Below are 11492 nucleotides of genomic sequence, written 5' to 3'. Positions count from 1 at the left end.
ACTTGAAGACTCGTTCTTTCCAGAAAATCTGTTGTATTCCACACAACATTTATATATTCTATACATATATACATATATACCAGGTGTATACCTATGAAATGAGACTTTTTTCAATTTCAAACGTTTATTAACAAAAAATGGTTACAAATTCAATCTTCAAAATAATAGCCATCGCTAGCGACACATTTTTCCCATCTCTCCGGCAATTTGTGGATGCCGCGCCAAAAAAATTGGCCGCCTTTGGCCGCAAACCAGTCATCGAGCCATTTTTAGGCTTTTTCGTGAGAATTGAAGCGCTGCTCGGAAAGTGCGTGGCCCATCGATGCAAATAAATGCTAATCGGAAGACGCCAAGTCTGGTGAGTAAGCCGCATGCACCAGCGGTTCCCAATCGTACGTCTCCTCCAATCCCGGGTCGCTTCATGCGGCACCCATCTTCTTTAAAATCATGCCCATGTCTTTCAAACGTTTGGAAATGGTTTTTTGGGTCACTCATAGCAGTTGGGGCTGTGCCATCATTTATTGCATTTGACCATCATCTTCACCCAGCAATGCTTGCAATTCGGCGCCCTCAAACTTTTTCGGTGGCCGGCCACGGTCCTCATTCTCCACGCTAAAATCACCACTTCGGAATTTTTCAAACCACCTGAAGCACTGTCCTCTATTTAGAGCATGTCTACTATAAGCTTCTATGATATAAGCATTTGATGAGCTTGAGAAGCGTTTTTCTTCAATTGATAACAGAAAATCAACGATGTCCGCAAATCGTAGTTTGAAGGCACGAAATTCGACATTTTTAAGAGCGACAAAAATGCATTGTTGTATGAAACGTAACAAACAATGAACTGAATATTGTTGACAGATGACAGACGAAAAAAACATGACATTTGGGAAGGTTTAAAAATACTCCTAGCGACATCTATGGACTAATAGCTGAAAGTCTTATTTCATAGGTATATATATATACTTTATACTTCTATATATAATATGTACCTGGAAATATATCGCCAATTAATCCGGAGTGAGTAGTAAATATTATGATCTAAGTTATTCTAATGGAATTGTTGCTCAAATTTCAAACACGATTTTCTCAAAACTACTTTTTTTGAGATGGTCATCATCTCAAGTTCTACTTGACCGATCGCTTTGAAGTTTGATAAGAAGTTTTTATTATACATATGTCTATCGCGTCTGTCTCGGATTTTGAAAAATTTAAGTTTGAAGTATTTTCAAAAAATCGAAAAAAGAAAAAAAAAGACGGTAAACAAATTTTCTTTCTTTCAAGTTGACGCCATTTTGTGATTTTTTTATATTTTTTATTTGATTTGGCGTAATCCGATAGCGACATCCTAACTAATGTAGGATTCCGAGTTAAACAACACTAATGAAGAATTTTTTTAATTTATTTGTTTTAGATTACTACAAGGGATAGAATCATGTCAACCATGGAACACTGTTTTTTATGTAGCCACCACTCCGCCGGCCTGTAATTCCATGATTTTTTTTATTTTTTTTTATTAATTTTTTTTATACTTTTCCAATATTAATAAAATCCATAAAAAAATGGGTAGTAAAAATGTTTTTAATTTTTTTTCATCTTAGTTTTAAATATACCTAAAATTAAGGCGTCTAGACCAGAATACCCCCTTAATACTTTAACGACGTTTCAAATACATTTTTTGAGGGATTTCTTGAAGTAAGTGTCAAAAAGACGGTTTTAGATTGAATCTACTGAGTTAAAATATTCTATCAAAATATTCCCCGTGAAATTTAATTGGATATGTGTTAACCTTTTACTTTACTCAAAAATATTTGTTCCACTTTTTGTGAAAACAACTTTGGCAAAGATATGAAAATTTCAGTAGGCCGCAAACAAAAATTTAAACAAACTCTTGCTCTCATTTGGAGTCCTTCCGATCTACTTTCGATAAATAGAATAGAGCGCGTTCTACAAATATTAGGTGCGTAACTAAGTATCGGATAATGGGACGGTGCAGTATCTGAAGAATATGGCGGGTGGGGTAGGATTTCCTGTTTCAGTGTTTCCAGGTAGGTTTTAACGGGTTTGGCAACGTAAGGCCGAGCGTTGTCATGCTGTAGAATCACTTTTTCATGCCTCTCCGCGTATTGCGGCCGCTCTCGCGCAGTGCTCGGCTCAATCGCATCAATTGAAGTCGATACCGATCCCCAGTGATGGTTTCACTTGGTTTTAACAGCTCATAATAAATAACACCAACTTGGTCCCACCAAATACATAGCAGAACCTTCGCAGCGTGAATATTCGGCCGAGGCGACGACGTAGAAGCATGACCGGGCAGTCCCCATGACTTTCTTTTCTTTGGATTGCTGTAATGAATCCATTTTTCTTCACCCGTCTCGAGGCGATGAAGAAAACCCTTCCTTTTTTGCCGCTGAAGCAGTTGTTCACAGGCGAAACGTCGAAAAAACGACGTTTAACATCCCTTGGTTTTAACTCAGAAGGAAACCAAGCCCCCTTTTTAAATCATTCCCAAAGCATGCAATCGCTGGGAAATGAATTGGCGGGTAACTCCTAATACTAAAGCAAGCTCTTCTTGCGTTTGACACGGATCCTCATTGAGCAATGCTTCCACTTCAGCATCTTCGAAGGTTTTTGGCCTTCCTTGACGCGGACGGTCGTCAACATTGAAATCGACGTATTTGAAGCGACGGAGCTGGAACCAATCTCGACACGTTGGTTCATTTAAAGCAGCATCTCCATAAGCTTGGAGAGTGTTGAGTTTTCTAGCAAGATCCCGCTCCAGCCCATGAGGCAAAAATCATCCAGCAGTGGGTAAAAATTAATGTTCCTTTGTTCATAGCAGCAGAAGATTGGCCGTCTGCAAGTCCAGATCTGAATCCATTGGGCTACAGTTTGTGGTAAGAACTAGAAAACATGGTCCATCGAAGACCACACAAAAATTTGGAGAGTCTCAAACAATCTTTGGTTCTAATGGCGCCATCACGCATGGAAGCCGTGCGCGCTGGGAGAGCTGGATGGCCTAATCGTTTGAAGGCTTTTGTAAAAGCAAATGGTGACCATTTCGACTGAAAATTTGCATTTTTATTTTTAGTATTTACATGATTAAATAAAACTAACTTGGTTAAAAAAGTATTATAATTTCATATCTATAACGGACTTAACTTGTAACAGAACTTATGGCAGGACTCAGTATATTAGTTACGAGTGCTCAGGCTAAGAATACCGTTTTTTGTTGCTTTTGACTGATGCTCTCAGAGACATGGAAATAAAATCTCTGCTGCATTAAAGCAATGTTGAAGTCTCCTTTGCATGGGAGAAGAGAAAAAAAACTACAGGTTCGCATTTTCAGATCGATCGCATCGCTTACGACGGAGAAGAAGCCATAAAATGTTACACAATATTTCAAAGCATTTTTCTCCAACTGCTTGACATGGACATCTACTATTTGAAGTAAATTAAACATTTTTACATTTTGCATGGCAGCCATAAGTTTCTCTTTTTTAACCTTCATTCCCACAACATCGCGGCCATATTTACTTCACCTCAAGTTCTTCACCTTTCGCCTTCAACTGTTGCACTCACGACTATCACAACCTTAACTCAGGTTGGCGGAAAGGCGCAAGTGAATGCTGCAGTGTTGCAATGTGAGTTGGCGGCGGCCATCAGCAATTTAATGCCTTGCAATCGTAAAAACGGCAAAATTATGACCGAAATGAGAATTTAATCGAGAAACGTGAGCTGAAAAATGAGGAAAACTGCAAATTGAACGCACTCACCTTGGTAAAGGAAACATACTTGTAGAATGTGCGATACACACACCAATGCATTTGTACAATAACAAAAAAAAAACAGACAAATCGCCCATCTTGCAACAGTCGCATGCAACAAACACATCACACCTGCGCTTTGTACGCTTCGTTTTGTTTTTGAATTCCTGTGGCCAACTGTGGCATTGGCGGCACTCAAAAAGTGCACTCATGCATTTTTTATCATCACCACGTTCTTGGCTCGTTCGTGTTTTGTGGCAGCGCACATTTCAATCGTTTCATGGCCTCACACGTTCACCGCCCCTTCAACTTTCGACGTGTGTTGAGCGAAGATGAGCGCATCCTCCTTCATGCGCTCTTTATGGAGATAAATTTTTTGTAGTAAGTTTTTACTTTTCTTTTTTACAACGCGCACCTCCAGGGAGTCGGTAAGGTGTGAAATGTGTTTGCTGCTTTTCTTGCGTTATTAGTTGTTGTTTTGCCTTCGACACTCAGCTAGTTACTGTGCTCTACGCGAGAGGCATGAGTGCGCCAAGCCATGCCCATGCAATTGCACAAATTAATGTGAGCCGTGTGCGAATGTGTGCTGTTCAACTCAAATTTCTTGTTTGTTTGTGCTCATTCGTGGTTGCATTACACTTGCACAAGTACTGGCAGGTGTGTGTGCTATGCCGATTGCTGTTACTATCTTATTCTGTTGCTGTTGCTGTTGCAGTGCTAAAGCCTCTTTCTACAGATCAACTTTTACACGTTAAGTATTTATTTACGCCTTTGCTCTTTTTCATATCCGGTCCTAGTAGTCATCTTAGTCGTAATTTTTCTGCTACAGCAACATTACCTTCACCATTGCCAATGCCAGCAAGCCAGCAAGAGCGTGGTAGATGACTCTGGAGACAATTTCTCAAATGAGTCAACAATAAAATTTGTTATTTTATTGGCGTGCAAGTCTCCACTGCTAGCTGCCGCCTGCGTTGTTTCTTGTTTGTGCAGATTAGAGTGTTGGTTTTAAACCAGTTGAATTTTGTGCTTTGCTAGATTTTCTTCTAGGCAAATTTTCTTCTACGACAAAGCTATTAATTCATGCTATGCTGACTCAGTCGGAATGCAAGGATGTTTTGAAAGACAAGTGAACACCCTTTTTGTTTGAAAGGTATTCCTTGATTAAGATGCCTTTCGCTTGACTTCAATCTAAAGGCTCTTTCTGACGATCGCTTAATTTTTTGTAGTATGTGGAATAGTAAAAAAAGTTTGAGAGATGTGATATACGAAAACAATCAAGCAGTGATACTTCGTTGCTGTCTGCACATCAACTGATTGTGTGAGGAGGTGGCAATAAGCATTGAAAGCCGAAAAGTGTGAGCCTTCTCTTTTGACTCACCCACTAAAACCCATCCCAGCTCCGTTTCCATCCCGCGGGAGGACCCATTCCAGCTGATAATACTTCACGGGAGAGGGAGCGGCCTATCGCCTGTTCATGAAAACCTGCGTTGCTATTCAGCGTGACGCAGTTTGGTAATAATTATTCTTCCATATTACTGACAGCGGACCAATGTTCTTCTGAGTCGAGCTTGATATCTACTAGGTTACTAGCCATTATTGGATCCCAACCCTATCACTCAAATCTTCTTTTTCCAGCTCGAAACGAGAGCAGACAAAGAAGACATGCTCTGTATCTTCAACTAGACTGTTACAAAAGGTGCAATACGGGTCGTCTTCATGCCTAAATCTATGCAGATAAGCTTTAAAGTATCCATGCCTACTAAGTACTTGGGTCAGGTAGAAATTTATCTGTCCATGCTTTCGATTTAACCATTTGGTGATATTCGGAATCAATCGATACGTCCATCGTCCGTTCATGGAGTTCCTCCATTCATCCTGCCACCTATGGATGTTTCGTTCCCGTTTAGTCTTTTGGTTAGTCAGCTGTGTTGGATTCGCTCGATGTTTTTTTTATTTCGGCGAATTTGAGTGCAGTCAGCTTAACCGGTAGCATAGCCGCGAGGACTAATACAGCATCCGCCGATACTGTGCGGAATGCACAGCACACCCTGAGGGCACATAACTGGTTTACCGATTTAATGCCTTTCATGTATGAGGTGCAGTTTGTTGCTTCGACCCAGGCTGGTACCGCATATAGCAAGACACACGATCCACACAGCTAAGCAGCTTCCTAGAAGCCAGCTTAAGTCCCCTCGCATTCATCATAATACGTGTCAATGCAGTTACTGCCTTCGCTGCTTTATCGCTGGCGTATGTTAGGTGCTGCTTAAGGCTCAATAATTACTCCAAGATATTTGATGCACAGCTTAGACTTGAGTACGTGGTCACCTACTCTGAGATTTGCTGTCTCAACTATTTTCCTGCTACTGATGAGAACTGCTTCTGTTTTAGGGTTTGCAAGGCTTAAACCACTATTGTGAATATGTATGTGTGAATATGTGTGAAACGATCATGCAGAATTCGGCTGCCGAATCTTCCAAGTGACCTGGCAGCCAAAGTTCCCCTCACAATTTTCTTCTTCACCATAGCTAAATATCAAACCTGGTAATCTACATATTATCCTTAGTATGTAGTAACTACATGGGGTAAAAGAGTCGATGCGTTCGAGGCACATTTTAAACTAGTGGTGTTATCTTCGAGGGTGGACTGCATCCAGAACATCTTCCTTAATATTACTGCAGATTGTCATAAATCTTCTCATAAGTACTGTGAATAAGGATTTTGGCTATCTGGAACTGGATACGATGAAAAATTGGAGTAAATTAAACAACGGAAAGCCACCTACACCTGGCCTGGTATCACTGCCTCAATAGAGCAGCATTGATTTGGGACGACATTTCGGACCCGAGTGCAGCCGATGGTAACCAAATGGACTTGTTCGTGACTACTCTTTGGTAGGGCTCGGATTCGAAATCCACTGTGGCCATGAAAAACTAAATGACTGAAAAGCGGTCGCCCCCTTGGCAGGCAATAGCAAACCTCGAAGTGTATTTATGCTATGAAAACCTGCTACTTGGCGAGTGCATGAAACCTTTTTTTTATGATTAGGAAGCATCGAAAGCTTTACCCCGTCAGTGTGGGACTTTAGCCCGAACTAAACCTCCTACCGTCAAAGTAACGATACCCACAGTACTACCGTCAAGTATTTCGTCGCGAGGCGGCTTGAGCGTTGCACTCAACGTCAGTTACTGTTCTGATGCAAAATGTCACAAGCTGCATCTGCCTATTACCACCACTGTCAACTCATATCTGAAGAGAACCACCCCTGTCGGATCTATACGCCCCTCCCCCCATGTTCCTGTTCGTTACTATAGAAAAGTTGGTTTCTAATAGTGGTATCGTCAGTTTACCTGCATTTTCATCTCTGGATAGGTTTGCTGCAGAGATATAAGTCTACTTCTCCGTGCTTTCTCTGGAACCAAGCTTCAACGTTGGGAATGAGACGGTGGGTCCACCTGCCTTTATTTGCACGGTGGCTTTTTGATTTTCTCAGTGCCAGCTGGTCGCATTGGGCTTGGTTGTTCCTCATACGTTTCATTTCGCACATCTCCTGCGCTATCAAGTCGAGTGGGCATAGACTAGCTATGATGAGCGCCGCAGCTTCTGAGACTGTCGAAGACAGAGCAGACTCTAAGAGCACACAAGCGGTACGTGGAGTTACTGATTCGTACGTATGAAGCGTGTTGGAATGCATCTCGCCAAACTGTCGCGTCATATAAGAGGATAGACCTCACTACTCCAGCCATGACCTGTCTAGCCTGCTGTCCTGGTCCCCCAATGTTCGCCATTATTCTAGCCAGGGCTGCTGTCGCAGTCGCAGCTTTGTTGCTAGCGTACTCCAAGTGGTCTCGGAAGCTAATTCGGGGGTTTACCAAGACACCTAAGTATTTTACGTATGGCTTAGACTCGATAATGCTGTCCCCAACTCTAATCTTGACCTTTTCAACTCTCTTTCGGCTGCTTTAAACCGTTCGCGCCTAGCCATCTCTGATATTTACAATTTCCGCGAGCGTTTTCGCGATTACAACGATTGATATATCGTCCGTGAAGCCAACGAATGATGCTCTCTTGTTTGTCTTTAGCCGCAAAATGCCGTCGTACATAATGTTGCAGCTGTGACCTTGTAGTCAACGCTTCCGGTGTCGTTGTCGTAACGTAACACTCTATCAGACAGATAGCTGGATATGATATGCTGTAGATAGGTAGGCACTTGCATCACGCGGAGGGCGTGTAGTATGTCTATCCATCTGGCACTGTTGAAAGCATTTTTGACACCTAATGTTACTACCACGCAATATTCTTTTGCGCCACCTAACCATCGCTTGTCTCCAATTGCCTTTTCCGCAATTACTTTTACGGCCTCTATCGGCCTGTGGTAGATCGCTTCCTATAAAAGCCAAACTGGTAGTTTGACAGCTGTCCATCTACATATGTTTCCAGCCGGTTTTTAATCACAAGCTCAAACAACTTACCAATGGAGTCCAGCATGCACAGTGGACGGTATTCATTTGGAGAGCAAGCACCTGGTTTTTTTGGTACAAGTACCAATTTTTGTAGTTTCCATGTTTGATGTTTCCATGATGTTGGTGGCTGGTGGCTGATTTTAAGTTAAATAATAAGCATCGCGGTTCATAGGTACGGATAGGATGCGAAAAGCGCGAAATTCTGTCAAAAAAATATCGGGAATTGTATTACACATATGACTAAATTTTTTTTTGCTGGAATGTGAGTACAACTGTCCTCTATAGTGTCACAGAGTTTGAGCCTGATCTGTCAATTAGCTTGTTTTTGGCATTTAAGTATATCTGTCAACCGCAGGTGTGCTCTGCGATTTTCACATGGATAAAAATCACGAGCAAAGAATTTGTCTTAAATTTTGTGTTTTGAACGGGATTTCGTGAGCCGAGCCATTGAAAATGTTGCGGAAAGCCTATGGCGAGTGTGTTTTATCGAAAATCTACGAGAGGTATAAGGCTTTTGCAGAGGGCCGCGAAGTCGTGGAAGAATTGCCCCGATCTGGTCGCCTTATGGCCGATGAAAACGTCGACAAAGTCAGGGAAATGGTGCTGGGAAACCATGAGGGGGGTAGCTCGTGAACTTAGCATGTCTCACGAAAAAATTCACTACATTTAACACCATCCATACACAATTGGACAACAGACGCTTGGCTGCTCGACTCTTTCCTTCAAAGAATTCATCGGAAGAAGGTGGCTGAAGACATGCTTTAGCGAGGGAATTCGGACCCAACGTTTATCCAGCGCATCATAACAGGTGAGGAGACGTGGGTATATGAGTTTGACATGCAGACCAGTCAACCAGTCCACAGGCGGCTGAATGGCGCCATCCACATGAGCCGAAACCCAAAAAGCCACGTCAAAGTCGGTCAAAAGTGAAAGTCATGATTCTCATTTTCTTTGATTGTTATAGTGTTGTGAACTCGGAATTCATTCCAAATGGTTATATGGTAAATAAAGAATATTATTTGGAAGTCATGTGACGTTTGAGAGAGAATTTGCGTAGGAGACGGCTCTATTTGTGGAACGAAAACTCATGGATAATGCACCGTCTTACAAAGCTCATATTGTGAACACTTTTTTGACCAAAAACTTGACAAATATCATCGAATAACCAGCGGCCGCCGTAGCCGAATGGGTTGGTGCGTAACTACCATTCGGAATTCACAGAGAGAACGTAAGTTCGAATCTCGCTGAAACACCAAAATTAGGAGAAAGTTTTTTCTAAAGCGGTCGCCCCTCGGCAGGCAATGGCAAGCCTCAGAGTGTATTTTGGCCATGGAAAAGCTCCTCATAAAAATATCTGCTATTCGGAGTCGGCTTGAAACTGTAGGTCCCTCCATTTGTGGAACAACATCAAGGCGCACACCACAAATACGAGGGGGAGCTCGGCCAAAATCCCAAAAAGTGTGTACGCGCCAATTATATAATTATATTGTATAACCATCGGATTTAGTCCTGTGACTTTTTCCTTTTCCCCAAACTTAAATGGCCACTCCGCGGACGCCGCTTTGAGTCGATAGAGGCCATTAAGGAGAATTCGCTGTGGGAGCTGAATAAGATCTCTTTAAAGGCGTTTAAAAGGTGCTTTGATGGCTGGACTAATTGTTGGCGTATGTGTAGTGCTTCGAATGGAGCCTATTTTGAGGGCGACAAAAAAGTTTTTATGATTAAACAATTATTTTGCGTTTTATTGAACGATTACCGGTACTTTTTTAACAGAATGTAGCTCCTGCACCTCTTTGAGAGGTTTGTCAGCAGAGTCTTCTAGGAAAACGGCGGATATAAAAATAACTAGAGTTTATTTTAAAACACAGTTTTAACTATTTTTTCAACTTCTTTATATCTACGGTCCATACAATACCAAGTTCAATACCATAATCAATCAAACGAAATATATGGCAACTCGGTCAGTAAACTGCGTAGAATTTTCTACCGTTCACTGCTCTTATTCGCTTTCTACGCGCCATTTCATAAATCAATTTCGAGCATTGCCAAGAGCAGCACATCAGTGGCAGAATATTCTATTACTGTATTCGTTCTTCGTTTGTAGCGCCACCTTTACGCTGTTGCAGTTTCAAACGTAGCAGAAAATTGCAATAAATCCCCAAACCACGAATGTGAACACCTGATGTTGTCCTGCGTGTCCTGCATGCCAGCGCGCTCGTGGCTGGAGCGGTGTACATACACACATGCATATGAACTACAAGTGCCTGTGAAGGAATGCTAAGTTCACCTATTATTGCTGCGTTGTTTGAATCAATTTAGCTAATTTGCGCCAACTCTTAGAGCGCCACACGAAAATAGTTGGTTTTCTAAGCTTCAAGTGCTACGCTTCGCCGTTATATGGCACACGCTTGCCACACTTGTGAGCGTGCAAGTTGTGGCGACATATTGGGTTGGCAGGTGGCAAAATTGTCGGGCGTTGCTGCTACATACTACAATTCCCAATGCGTTCAAATCAAAGCTGCCATTGCCACGCAGTCGCTGCCACTTCTGAAGCACCATGTGGTTGCTTTTGTTGCCAATGCCACTACTTTTGCAGCAGCTTAACAATAAACTTTTGTTTTGTCTGACGTAATAAATTGAAAAATAGTAGCTGTGTTTATGTGTATGTATGTATATTTGTAGCTTGCCACAAATCCTGCAGCCAACGCAACTGTAACGTCCATGAAGATGAATGTCGCCCCAAGGACCAGATCGTGGCGTTGTCGTGGAAGATTTGCGGTACTTGCGTGTGAACTGTGAAAAATTCTTTGAGAAATGCAAGCTATTACGTTTCATTCTCTTACCTCTTCTGCTCTTGTGAATTTCCAGCAAACTTTTAGAATCGTGCGTGATTTGTTCAGTGTATTTAATGTGCCCCTTCAGCTATGGCATTCGAACATAAAGTTAACAAACGTGCGAATGGCGAAATGGGAAAATAATAATAGGAAGTGACGTGGACAATCTCACTTCTAACGAGTTTCGCCCATAAATCCGCTGCTGATTTACTGACAGGCATTGGATATTGGACTGAGTGCAGCAAGTTGTTCATTTATTGAGGGGAGTGGTAAGGGAGCATTTCGAGAAATATAGAATTCTACTACGCTTTCAAGTAGGGCTGCGCAAAAATCAATGAGTTAGCGAGATCAATTGACGGCCTAAAAAAATAGGGCAACATTTTAGTTTGCAGAGGAATGGCATCGATGACCCTGATAGCCTGACTCAA

This window comes from Anastrepha ludens, chromosome 6 (genome assembly GCF_028408465.1).
Source record: "Anastrepha ludens isolate Willacy chromosome 6, idAnaLude1.1, whole genome shotgun sequence".
NCBI classification, from domain to species: domain Eukaryota; kingdom Metazoa; phylum Arthropoda; class Insecta; order Diptera; family Tephritidae; genus Anastrepha; species Anastrepha ludens.
The sequence above is the reverse complement of the archived record's forward strand: the minus strand, read 5'-3'. Positions refer to the sequence as shown.